Genomic DNA, 14170 nt, shown 5'->3' on the forward strand with positions numbered 1-14170 from the left:
TAAATACAAGTTGTTGTGTGTGTATGTGTGTGCACCATGTGTGCATGTATCTGTATCTGTGCATATGTGTGCTTGTATAGCTGGGTGCGCTTATGTGTTCATGTGTATATATCTGTCTGTGTGTATATGTGTTTGTGTGTACATGTATCCATGTGTGTCTGTGTGTGTATATTTCAAGATGTCGCCCTAATATTTTCCCAGGAGAAGGAGTCCTCGCTTCAGTGTTAGATAATGTAGAACCATTCACAACCCAGTGCCACTGCACTGTCCTGAACAATGTGCGAAGGAGAAGTGCTCCTCCCATCAGCACTTCCCCCTGTAACCAAGCCAACTAACGCAAGACGCATTCAGTGACGGCGGGTTCTGCAGGCAACGCTGAGGTCAGGTCAGCTCTTGCACAATGCACAGTGCTAACAATCCCCAGATCTCCGAAACCCCTAACACATTGCCCCTAACCCTAACCCTTAATCCCCTAACCCCTAATACATAACACTAAACCCTAAACCGTAACATTAACCCTAATCCTAACTCCTAACGCTAATCCTAATGCCCCCGAATCCTAGCCCCAAACCCTATCCTGAGTCGGTTGTGTGATGTAGGACAGTAACGGTGTCAATAGTCACTCCATTAAACTACACACATTTTCAAAAATCGAGAGAAATTACTTTAAAATAGAGTTCAAAGTAAGTATTTTTAAAAACTGAACAAAAAGCAGAATATGAATTATTTTATTGAGTCATTTTATTCAGTTAAATGGACTAACTCCTTTACAAATATGAGCGATGTAGTTAAACTATGACAATCAACACTTGCTCCATGTTGCAGACGACAGATCAGAAGCTAGGTAACTTACTGGTGGCAGTATTAACCACTTCAGTTCCTTTTTTCTTCAAAACATTAGCGCCCATATCAACAGCTGAAAGAACAAAACCATACCATAAATAAAGTGCACCAGTCCTGTATTATAAAGTCTGCTTTATCAACGTTAATGCCTATGGCACTGAGCATTCAGTCTCAGCACAACACTCCAGCATTGCACCATTCTAATCCATTCCAATCTCTACTTTCAATGACAATTCCAATGTAATGGGAACCAGTGCGACAGGATGAGCATCAGCCAGAGTTTCTGTTCCTAATGACAAAGGGGTAGAAATTGGTTGCAGCCCGTTTCCGAGTGCGTATCTTTCGGGCCCCAGCTCAATAATTCAGGCCCGTTGCACCTCCAGGCGCAGTTTGCCCATTGCAGGCTGCCCGCCTCACTTGCAGCGGCCTCTGGGGTAAATTGGGGAATGGGGGTGGGGAAGGACAACAGGAAGGGTGGGGGCTGCTCGTGGGCAGGCAGCGGCCCTCAGGATTGCTCTGGGAGCTGGGAGAGGCATGCCTGCTCCTCCTGGTGCCACAGGAACGTTTTGGTACTTTGTGCAGGCGGTCATTGCTTTGGCCACAGCGGCTGCTGAGTAATCCTGAACGGAGGAGGCCTGCTCTGCTCATCATTCATCAGCATAGTGCAGGGGTCCTGAGAGAGGTGTTAGGCCCCTCATTTACATATGTAATGGGCCTAATGCCCAATTCAGTCAGGCGCCAAGGGTGCTCAGGCAGCCTCCTGTTCCAATATAGTGGTGCCCACAGCCCAGTCCGCTGATCAGGTGCAGGACATTGCTCCCCTAAATTGGCCCTTGTTGCACCAATAAAACAGGCGTAACAAGGTCCAATCTCTACCCCAAAATGCACAAGTTAAGACAGAAGGAAGTTGAGACATAATGGGCAGGATTTTCATTGGGCCGTGGAGGCGGGATTGGAGGCATGTGGGGGGGTTAAAATCCCAAAATCGGGGGGCACAAACCCATCCCGCACCCAACCCGCCTCCATGCCAGTTTCAAAGGAGGCGGGTACCCGTTTGGCGCCGTCGGGAATCCCACACTTCAACATTAAAAATAGGGATTAGGCTAAAAACTGCCTGTTAACAGGTAGTTAACAGGCAGTTTTTAGCCTAATCCCTATTTTTAATGTTGAAGTGTGGGATTCCCGACGGCGCCAAACCACGCCAAGTTAGAGAAGGTGGACCGTCGGGATGAAGGGCTTGGGGGAGTCGAGATGTCCGGTGTTCAGGTGAGTGATGGGTGCATGAGTGCAAAGGTAAGTGTGTTTGGTGTGTGTAAAGTGTTTAAATAAGTTTTACATACCTTTACTTAACTTTACAGCCTTCCTTCCTTCAGGTCTCGGGAGTCCCTCATCTCACCGGCACAGAAAGCAGAATGGCTGCGAGCTGTCAAAAATTGCAGCATTCAGCTTTCTGTTCCGGGGAGAGCTCTAAATCATCTTGAGAGGAAGGAATTAACTTAGAGTACAGATTGTCAGTGTTTGACAGCTTCAAACAGCTGTGAAACGCTGATATTTCATCTGTCAAAAGGTCTTGACAGATGAAATAGCAATCTGTGACGTCACCTGTTGATGGGTGGCCTTTAATTGGCCTGCTGAGCCCACTGGGCGGGCTCAACAAGGTCAATCAAGTCAAAATCGCGTGGGTTGGCTAGAACTCGATGGAGGCGGGACTACAACCCCGAAAGTTGTAGTCCTGCCTCCTACCCGACTCCTCAATGAAAATCCAGCCCAATCTCTCCCACGGTTGAATTGCCCATGAACACTCACTGGGTAGTCTAATGGATATGGTGCTGGGTGGTTAACCCAAAGGCCGTGTGTCGCAGTCCCATACACGGGCAAGTTGTGACGCTGAATTGAAAAATGTAGAATTTGTGGCTGGCACCAGAATGAATGAACTTGGAAGCCATCTGACTTGGGAGGGAACCTGCCACTGCTATGCAGTCTGGCCTACAGGTGGCTACACAGTTGCCTCTTCATGCCCTTGGGATAGCTAGTCATGGGCAGTAAATACTGCCTTGTCAGTGTTGCCCACATCACAAGAACAATGAATAAAAGCTCACACGGAGTGGCCCATTGGCTGGGGTACCAGAGGGCAGCTGTTGCCTTGGAGCTCCACCCCTAGCAACAGTGAATGCCTCTCAGGGGGTGGGGTGGGGGGCAGCATTGGCAGGAGGAAACTAGAGAGAATAAACAGAATTCATTGGAACAAATGAACTCAGGTACACTTTGAAACTTTCTAGGGCATTTACTATTTAAAGGAGTAATGCAGGAGTCAATGTTAAGGGGAGGAGAGGCTGTTAGAGATGGTCCATCATGGGGTTTCATAGCTGTGGAGGGACATAAATTTGTTTCATGTCCTCCCCACCCCCACACCCCCATTTTGCTACAGATGGTGCCTGGTGTAAGAAAGCAGGGAGTGGTGGAGGGCACTGGGCTAAGAATAGAGGAATTCCTTCAGTTACATCAAAACAAGTACCAACGAGACCAAAGGAAGACAGGTTAGACCGTACCTTTCTCAACGGCTTGCTGCACTTGACCTGCACTCTTCTGAGTAGTGCTCTGTGCTTCTTTTCCTGGAGATAGAAATATGACATTCAGCAATTTACATAAAGGCAACATATTCTAACACTTCAATATGCCCCACACCCCTCACTGTAACACTCATATACCCCACACCCCTCACTGTAACACTGATATACCCCACACCCCTCACTGTTACACTGATATACCCCACACCCCTCTCTGTTACACTGATATACCCCACACCCCTCTCTGTTACACTGATATACCCCACACCCCTCACTGTAACACTGATATACCCCACACCCCTCTCTGTTACACTGATATACCCCACACCCCTCTCTGTTACACTGATATACCCCACACCCCTCACTGTTACACTGATATACCCCACACCCCTCACTGTAACACTGATATACCCCACACCCCTCTCTGTTACACTGATATACCCCACACCCCTCTCTGTTACACTGATATACCCCACACCCCTCTCTGTTACACTGATATACCCCACACCCCTCTCTGTTACACTGATATACCCCACACCCCTCACTGTAACACTCATATACCCCACACCCCTCTCTGTTACACTGATATACCCCACACCCCTCACTGTAACACTCATATACCCCACACCCCTCACTGTAACACTCATATACCCCACACCCCTCACTGTAACACTCATATACCCCACACCCCTCACTGTAACACTCATATACCCCACACCCCTCACTGCAAAACTCATATACCCCACACCCCTCACTGTAACACTCATATACCCCACACCCCTCACTGTAACACTCATATACCCCACACCCCTCACTGTTACACTGATATACCCCACACCCTCACTGTAACACTCATATACCCCACACCCCTCACTGCAAAACTCATATACCCCACACCCCTCACTGTAACACTCATATACCCCACACCCCTCACTGCAAAACTCATATACCCCACACCCCTCACTGTAACACTCATATACCCCACACCCCTCACTGTAACACTCATATACCCCACACCCCTCACTGTAACACTCATATACCCCACACCCCTCACTAACACTGATATACCCCACACCCCTCACTGTTACACTGATATACCCCACACCCTCACTGTAACACTCATATACCCCACACCCCTCACTGTTACACTGATATACCCCACACCCTCACTGTAACACTCATATACCCCACACCCCTCACTGTAACACTCATATACCCCACACCCCTCACTAACACTGATATACCCCACACCCCTCACTGCAAAACTCATATACCCCACACCCCTCACTAACACTGATATACCCCACACCCCTCACTGTAACACTCATATACCCCACACCCCTCACTGCAAAACTCATATACCCCACACCCCTCACTGCAAAACTCATATACCCCACACCCCTCACTAACACTGATATACCCCACACCCCTCACTGTAACACTGATATACCCCACACCCCTCACTAACACTGATATACCCCACACCCCTCACTGTAACACTCATATACCCCACACCCCTCACTGTAACACTCATATACCCCACACCCCTCACTGTAACACTGATATACCCCACACCCCTCACTGTAACACTGATATACCCCACACCCCTCACTGTTACACTGATATACCCCACACCCCTCACTGTAACACTGATATACCCCACACCCCTCACTGTAACACTCATATACCCCACACCCCTCACTAACACTGATATACCCCACACCCCTCACTGCAAAACTCATATACCCCACACCCCTCACTGTAACACTCATATACCCCACACCCCTCACTGCAAAACTCATATACCCCACACCCCTCACTGTAACACTCATATACCCCACACCCCTCACTGTAACACTCATATACCCCACACCCCTCACTAACACTGATATACCCCACACCCTCACTGTAACACTCATATACCCCACACCCCTCACTGTAACACTCATATACCCCACACCCCTCACTGTAACACTCATATACCCCACACCCCTCTCTGTTACACTGATATACCCCACACCCCTCACTGCAAAACTCATATACCCCACACCCCTCACTAACACTCATATACCCCACACCCCTCACTGTAACACTCATATACCCCACACCCCTCACTGTAACACTCATATACCCCACACCCCTCACTGCAAAACTCATATACCCCACACCCCTCACTGTAACACTCATATACCCCACACCCCTCACTGTAACACTCATATACCCCACACCCCTCACTGTAACACTCATATACCCCACACCCCTCACTGTAACACTCATATACCCCACACCCCTCACTGCAAAACTCATATACCCCACACCCCTCACTGTAACACTCATATACCCCACACCCCTCACTGTAACACTCATATACCCCACACCCCTCACTGTAACACTCATATACCCCACACCCCTCACTGTAACACTCATATACCCCACACCCCTCTCTGTTACACTGATATACCCCACACCCCTCACTAACACTGATATACCCCACACCCCTCACTGTAACACTCATATACCCCACACCCCTCACTGCAAAACTCATATACCCCACACCCCTCACTGCAAAACTCATATACCCCACACCCCTCACTAACACTGATATACCCCACACCCCTCACTGTAACACTCATATACCCCACACCCCTCACTGCAAAACTCATATACCCCACACCCCTCACTGCAAAACTCATATACCCCACACCCCTCACTGTAACACTGATATACCCCACACCCTCACTGTTACACTGATATACCCCACACCCCTCACTAACACTGATATACCCCACACCCCTCTCTGTTACACTGATATACCCCACACCCCTCACTAACACTGATATACCCCACACCCTCACTGCATCACTCATATACCCCACACCCCTCACTGCAACACTGATATACCCCACACCCCTCACTGTAACACTCATATACCCCACACCCCTCACTGCAAAACTCATATACCCCACACCCCTCACTAACACTGATATACCCCACACCCCTCACTGCAAAACTCATATACCCCACACCCCTCACTAACACTGATATACCCCACACCCTCACTGTAACACTCATATACCCCACACCCTCACTAACACTGATATACCCCACACCCCTCACTGCAAAACTCATATACCCCACACCCCTCACTAACACTGATATACCCCACACCCTCACTGTAACACTCATATACCCCACACCCTCACTAACACTGATATACCCCACACCCTCACTGTAACACTCTGATATACCCCACACCCCTCTCTGTTACACTGATATACCCCACACCCCTCACTGTAACACTCATATACCCCACACCCCTCACTAACACTGATATACCCCACACCCTCGCTGTAACACTCTGATATACCCCACACCCCTCTCTGTTACACTGATATACCCCACACCCCTCACTGTAACACTCTGATATACCCCACACCCCTCACTGCAAAACTCATATACCCCACACCCCTCACTAACACTGATATACCCCACACCCTCACTGTAACACTCTGATATACCCCACACCCCTCACTGCATCACTCATATACCCCACACCCCTCACTGCATCACTCATATACCCCACACCCCTCACTGCAACACTGATATACCCCACACCCCTCACTGCAACACTGATATACCCCACACCCCTCACTAACACTGATATACCCCACACCCTCACTGTAACACTCTGATATACCCCACACCCTCACTGTAACACTCTGATATACCCCACACCCCTCACTGTAACACTCATATACCCCACACCCCTCACTGCAAAACTCATATACCCCACACCCCTCACTAACACTGATATACCCCACACCCTCACTGTAACACTCTGATATACCCCACACCCCTCACTGTAACATTCTGATATACCCCACACCCCTCACTGCATCACTCATATACCCCACACCCCTCACTGCATCACTCATATACCCCACATCCCTCGCTGTAACACTCTGATATACCCCACACCCCTCACTGTAACACTGATATACCCCACACCCCTCACTGTAACACTCATACACCCCACACCCCTCATTGTAACACACTGATATACCCCACATCCCTCACTGTTACACTCTGATATGCCCCACACCCCTCACTATAACACTCTGATATATCTTACACCCCTCACTGTAACACACTGATATACCCCACACCCCTCACTGTAACACTCTGATATACCCCACACCCCTCATTGTAACACACTGATATACCCCACACCCCTCACTGTAACACTCTGATATGCCCCACACCCCTCACTATAACACTCTCTGATATACCTAAAACCCATGACTCTAATACTCTGATATACCCCACACCCCTCACTGTAACACTCTCTGATATACCCCACACCCCTCACTGTAACACTGATATACCCCACACCCCTCACTGTAACACTCTGATATACCCCACACCCCTCACTGTAACATTCTGATATACCCCACACCCCTCACTGTAACACTCTGATATATCCCACAGCCCTGACTCTAATATCGACCGCACCTCTGGCTCTAGAACACTCAGTTACATGCCACACCTGTCACTGCAACATTTCATTATACATCAAACCCCTCACTGTAACATTCTTTGATATAGCCCACACGCTTCTCCATAACTCTCTTATACCCCACACCCCTCACTGCAATCCTCTCTGATAAAACCCTCACTGTAACATTATTCTATCCCACACCCCTCACTGTAACATTATTCTGTTTCACACTCCTCGCTGTAACATTGTTATATCCTACACTGTAACATTCTGTTAGTCCACAAGCATCAGTGTAACACTCTGATACATACTCTTGACAATTCGTAGTAATTTATTGTACTAAACGATTTAAATTAGCCAATAATTTGGATGAAGCAATGCAAATAACACAGGAAAGTGGCAAGTTAGTGTTAAAAAGAATTGAATTATCAGATATTAAGATGCTTTGAATAAAGAGAAGTCTCTATACTTGAAACCCATCACTAATATTCTCAGATATCCGCAATATTTGTCCTGTGACACTCCCTAATGTATCTGCTAGTGTAATACTGATATATCAAGACCTGCAATATAATATGTTTTGACTCCTTGTCTAACCGATAAACCCGATAAATCATTCTCTGTATAATGTTCCCTTCACTAGAACACACTGTTTCTGTGTCTCCGTATTACAGAATGGATTGACAAACTAAATATGAAGCTAGCAGAAGCCCTGTGTCATATTATCAAAATGGAAATGGCTTTCTGTAAGAAGACACAAGAGTTTCACTTAAAAGAGTCACAATAATCGGTAGCATTTCAATTTTTCTCCTCAATTTTCTCCATCAGTATGTCACTGAGGAGGCAACTGTTTCACCCTATCACCATCCTCAACTAAGACCTGCTAACTCAATACGCACCAGGGATAAAAGCTGGGACCTTTCTGGTGCGTAGAATTCAATCACTGACCAGATAACGTCACTGGTGGAGCTAAACTTTTCCTTCTGTACAGGTTAATTACCTTTTTCCTCTGCTGCTGTCGTTGCATCGGACACAGCCGTGTTAAACTGATTGACAAGCCCAGCCATTTCTTTAACCCAAAGAGTGAGCGGTTAGCTAAATTCAACAGTGACAATCGGCACAACTATCGAGAGAGCAGGTTAACTGGGTTGGGGTTATGTGCTGGGTTTTTATAGCACCGAGAAGCTCCGCCCAGGGAGCTCTGTGTTGCACAGGCCTCCAACTCTCGTTGGAGATACTTCTGCTCATTGGCTGAGAGCAAACTATTTGGCTACAAGAACAGTTTGCACGAAGAAGGGAGGAGCCATACAGAAAAATGACATAATTAAATGAATCAATCCCTCAGGCTAAGGAGGCACAAAACAGAGGATGTTAAGTACTTACTCTTGCAAACTAAAGTTAAGAGTTGGGGACGAGCAAGTGAGAAAATGCTAGAGGAAGAACTGGAAGGAAGCAGGCATTTATACAATAAATCTGACTGTAGGAGCAGTACTGCCTCTCTCACCCTCAATTTCAGCAGCCATTGTCACCCACCCCAATTAAGAGAGGGATTGAAGCCACAAACATAGCAGCCAGAAATGAGCATACATTTGCCTCCAAATATCCAAACTGGGTACACGCCATATACGGTCCTCTTGGTTTTAGCTCCCAGCTCTACTCCCAGCATGCACCCCACGGTCTCCTATTTAAACACTGACTGACTGCCCAAGGGTCCCTTTTAGAATCATAGGGGAAAAATTCAGTTGGTTAGCGCCCCCAGTTAGCACCTGGCGGGACGCTAGTGGGGCGTTGATGCAGTAGCGCCGAGGCGAGGCGAATCCAGCAACGCACGCCAAATCTGGCCCCCCACCTCGTAGCACCGCCGCTATGAGTTACCGCCGGGGACCTCAGCACCAGGCAGATCGTGACGTCAGTGAGCCACGATGCCTTCATCCTGCTGGCTGGTCAGGGACAAGAGTTATCCACTCTCCACCTGGCTCATGACTCCCCGACGCAGCCCCAACACTCCCGCCCGGCGCTCATATAATGAGAGCCATGCCGCCACCAGGAACATCATCGAGCAGACCATCGGGGTGCTCAAGCAATGGTTCTGCTGCCTTGACCGCTCGGGAGGAGCCCTGCAGTACTCGGCTGAGTGGGTGTCCCATTTTGTGGTGGTCTCCTGCATGCTGCACAACTTGGCCATCATGAGGGCCCTGCCCTTGCCACCAGGGATTGCGGGACCGCCTCAAGAGGAGGAAGAGGGAGAGGAGGAGGAGGAGGAGGAGGAGGAAGAGGAAGACAAGGAGGAGGAGGAGGAGGAGGAACAGGAGCGAGGGAGGAGGCTGTCACTCAATCAGACTTCCGGACTGCCTCATCAGGCTGCATTTCCAATAAATTAAACTCCAGAACCCCTTTGCTCACCACTGTTGCCTCACAGCACCAGGGGCCCGGGTTCGAATCCGGCCTCGGGTGACTGTCTGTGTGGAGTTTGCACATTCTCCCCGTGTTTGCGTGGGTTTCCTCCGGGTGCTCCGGTTTCCTCCCACAGTCCAAAGATGTGCGGGTTAGGTTGATTGGCCATGATAAAAAAATTGGCCCTTAGTGTTAGGGGGGATTAAATACGTGGGGTTACAGGGTTTCGGGGATAGGGCTTGGGTGGGATGGCTGGCGGTGTAGGGACCGGGTGCTAGGGTTTGGATGATCAGCCATGATCTCGTTGAATGGCGGAGCAGGCTCGAAGGGCCGAATGGCCTACTCCTGCTCCTATCTTCTATGTTTCTATGTTTCTATGTCACAGGCCATATCACAGCGCAAAGCTGAAATGAGAGACACCACAAAATAATCCAAACTGAAGGAATAAATTTATCAATAATCAATGAACACATATTTACAACAACAATCTTACCTATTCACCCTTGTGCAGTCCCTTAGTGCCTCTCGTTACTGTGCCTTTGCCTACTCTAGTGCTCCTATGAAGTGTTGGCCCAGTGGCTGCAGCATGGCGGGTGGAAGGCTGCTGAGTGTCTATGTGGGAGACTTCAGATGATCTTGCAGGATGCCCCCGACCAGCTCTGGGCCTGGAAGGCCCGGCTGTAGACTGTACCACCTCAGCATGGGCGGCAGCAGTCTGGGCTGGTTGGATGACAGGCAGCGACAAGGGCAATGGTGGAGTGTCAGTGGTGGGAGCAGGAATGCTGTCATCCTGAGAGAGGACTGTAGGTTCCTGCTCCACTAACCCATTGCCACTCCCCCAGGGCAGCACCTCAGCCTCCCTAGCAATCTGTTGGAGCACAGATTGCTGGCCTGCTGCAACACCGTGAAAGCCCTGGTCGACGGTGGTAGACCCAGCCACGATGGCAGCAGTTAGAGCTTGCGTGGCATCAAGCTGAGACTGCATGAGAGCAGTCTGAGATTGAATGCCACCAAGCACAGACTGCATTACAGCACTAAGACGTTGTGTCGCTTCTGCCTGTGCTGCAATGGAAGCTGCCAGATCGCCCATCACACACGGCATCAGGTCTGGGTCGCCACGGTCTCTCTGGGAGACTACCATCCTTTGCAGACTGGAAATGATAGGCTCCATGGTGTACGCAGAGCGTTGTGCAATGTTGGAGGCAGACTCCTCCACGCTCCTTATCATTGCCGAGAGGCTCTCAGGCACCCTTGCCATTGCACCTATCATCTCCGTGTGCATGCCCATCACCCTTCTTCTAAAGGTTTTCCCATCGAGGTCCTCATCTGAGTCCAATGCAGCAGAACTCGTGTGAAAGCTTGCCCTCTGGGGAGCTGGCTCCTGAGCTACCCTTTCCTCCCAGCTTTGCTGTAGCCCACACGTTCCCGGTGCCTCACCCTGTGCAGATCCCGCTATTATACGAGCCTCTAAAGAACGCGTAGTGCCAGTGCCTGAGCTGGTGTCTGCGGGTGAGACATGCAGTGACGAGGTGTGTTCTTCCTCCTCCTTCTCTTCTCCCACCTCGCTCTCAACGGTACCCTCAGGGACAGGCTGCACAGGTGCTTGCTGATTATCTGAAGGCATAAAGGTAAAGATTCGGGTTAAGGTGAGGGGAGGGGGGCAGGAAGGGAGAAATGCATGCATACAGCATGATTAGCTGGAAAGTGTAAAACGCTTGTGGGGTGAGGGGGAAGTAGGATGTGAGAAGGAGTAGGGATGAACATACCGTTGTTGTCCCCAAGGGAGCCAACGTCACCACTGGCCACGGCGCCCACCACCTGCTGCCCAATAATCTGCAGCACTCGAGTCTCCAGCTCAGACAGTGATTGGGTGTCGGCTTGTCCCCCGTCTGTGCGCTCCTGCTCCCTCCTGTTAAGAGCCACCTTGGCCTGCAAGAGAAAGGAAAGTGTGTGAGTGTGGAGCAATGTGTCTGGGTGATGTGCCTGCCATAGTTGAATAGCTGTCATTGTGTGCAAGGTGTGAGATGTGGGTGTGAGTGTTGATAGGTGGAGATTGTTGGTGGGTGAGTGCTGGGGGTGAGGTGCTTTGGCCAGTGTGTGCAGACTGAGGTTTAGATAGTGGTATGTAGCATTTGTTGAAGCATTGACTCACCCTGACCACCCGAGTGAGGTCGTTAAATTTCTTCCTGCACTGTGTGTGGGTCCTGGGGACCACAGTGCTGCCCAAGATGTGCTGGGCTACCTCCCTCCACTTGGTATGGAAAACTTGTGGCGAAGGCCTCCTGCCACTTGCCGGGTAGAGCACCGCCCTCCATCGTTCCACTGTGAACACCAACGCCGCCAATGTTTGATCGCAGAATCTGTGGGCTCTCTCCCTGGGGCGTGGATCTGCCATCATTACAGCTGCTTGAGTCGTTCGGCTCCTTCTCCTTGACCTGCTGCTGCTGGCTGAGATGGCTGCACTGCCATCAATGATGAGAATGAGCTTCTGCAGCATCAATGAACCTCCCCTTTAAGAACTGGAAAGAGCCTGTGGCAATGATGACTTGTGATTAGACTGCACCTGATATTGGTCAGCACTTCAAGTTTAACGCCACTGAGCTAGGCCATTAGCGCTTGATGTGGCACTCCAACCCTTTCTTTCTGTAATGAGACTGAAGTTTGGGTACAGTCTGAAGCATTAGCGCCTGGCACTAATTCTCAAACTTTTCAAAAGTTACCGCCTATTCCTGGGCTATAATGAATTTCTCCCCCATAGAATCCTATAGCACAGAAGGAGGCCATTCGGCGCATCGTGCTCTTTGAAAGAACTATCCAATCAGTCCCAATCTCTGCTCTTTCCCCATAGTCCTGCAATTTTCTTCCCTTCAAGTATTTATCCAATTCCCTTTTGAACATTAGTATTGAATCTGCTTCCACCGCCCTCCCAGGCAGTGCTTTCCTGATCACAACAACTCGCTGCGTAAATAACATTTCCCTCACCTCGCCCCTGGTCCTTTTGCTCTTTTTCTCCTGTGTTCCCTGCGTATTTACAAGAAGTGTGAATATATATACGGGATTTCAGACTCTGCTACCACGGGAGCATCACGCTGTGTTCATGTTAAAAATGCTATGGTAGTAAGTGTAGCTCGCAAGGAGTTAACATCACAGAACAGCAGAGCTGGGAAATGTAGCTCAGGATTCAAACCAGGAATTTGAACCAGCCTGCTGCAGACGATAAAAATTAGTTTAGAGATTCCTATTAAGGATGTTTCTATCTTTGTGAGCCCATCACGGAGTGTCTTCTGAGAATATACTCTTGGGAGAGGGGGCAGTTGATTTGGTTGATAAGCCTATTGGTGAATCCCCGAATTGGGAAGAACTCCAAGGTCTCGTCCTACCACTTCTGAATACTCAGAGAATATAGGAGAAAAGAGAGCCTTGGGCAATCAGTCAGTTTTTAACTAGAAGACTGCAAGGTGTATGCCGAAGTTCCAGAACTGGAAATTACAATCAGTAGGTCAGTTATAGAAACATAGAAACATAGAAGATAGGAGCAGGAGTAGGCCATTCGGCCCTTCGAGCCTGCTCCGCCATTCAATGAGATCATGGCTGATCAGCCAAACTCAGTACCCGGTCCCTACTTTCTCCCCATACCCCTTGATCCCTTTAGCCTTAAGAAATATATCCAACTCCTTCTTGAATATATTTAATGTATTGACCTCTACTGCCTTCTGTGGTAAAGAATTCCACAGGTTCACCACTCTCTGGGTGAAGAAATTCCTCCTCATTTCTGTCCTAAATGGCTTACCCCTTATCATTAGACTGTGACCCCTGGTTCTGGATTGCAGTTAGAAGTTGTCTAAAAAGTAAAGCAGTGCCAAAAACA

At 49.1% G+C, this 14170-nt stretch overlaps 1 long non-coding RNA gene across 1 annotated transcript; it reads right to left on the bottom strand.

Annotated features, from left to right (window-relative positions):
* Positions 1-712: 712 nt before the first annotated feature.
* Positions 713-9059, bottom strand: LOC147098494 (uncharacterized). Its single transcript, XR_015074186.1, has 3 exons — positions 8909-9059; positions 3393-3455; positions 713-916 (listed from the first exon to the last, which is right to left on the bottom strand). It is a non-coding gene; the product is annotated as an uncharacterized LOC147098494 (long non-coding RNA).
* Positions 9060-14170: the final 5111 nt, after the last annotated feature.

The sequence above is a fragment of the Somniosus microcephalus genome, chromosome 29 (assembly GCF_052327205.1).
Source record: "Somniosus microcephalus isolate GS21.2 chromosome 29, FLI_Smic_1.0, whole genome shotgun sequence".
Lineage (NCBI taxonomy): Eukaryota > Metazoa > Chordata > Chondrichthyes > Squaliformes > Somniosidae > Somniosus > Somniosus microcephalus.